Consider the following 335-nt stretch of genomic DNA (forward strand, 5'->3'; position numbering starts at 1 on the left):
CTCAAATCAGTATGATTTTTCATGCTCAGAATATCCAACGAAAAAAGGCAAAGCTCGCGCATCGAGCTTATTGCGTTTCTCCTTCGGAACTGTCACAAATGCATGACATCCAAACACATTTAAGCTGGCCAAAATAGACTTCCTTCCGGTCCACACTTCATAAGGAGACTGTGTCATTGATATTCCGCGCGTGGGGCATCGAATGCATAATAAATTGGCAGTCATTACTGCTTCCTCCCGATTCGATTTGGGCAGTTTTGCGTGCTCAAGCATACAACGCGCACATTCCACCAATGTTCTATTCATACGCTCAGCCACTCCATTAAGCTGAGGCG

The sequence above is a fragment of the Plasmopara halstedii genome (genome assembly GCF_900000015.1).
Source record: "Plasmopara halstedii genome assembly, contig: Scaffold_816, whole genome shotgun sequence".
NCBI lineage: Eukaryota > Oomycota > Peronosporomycetes > Peronosporales > Peronosporaceae > Plasmopara > Plasmopara halstedii.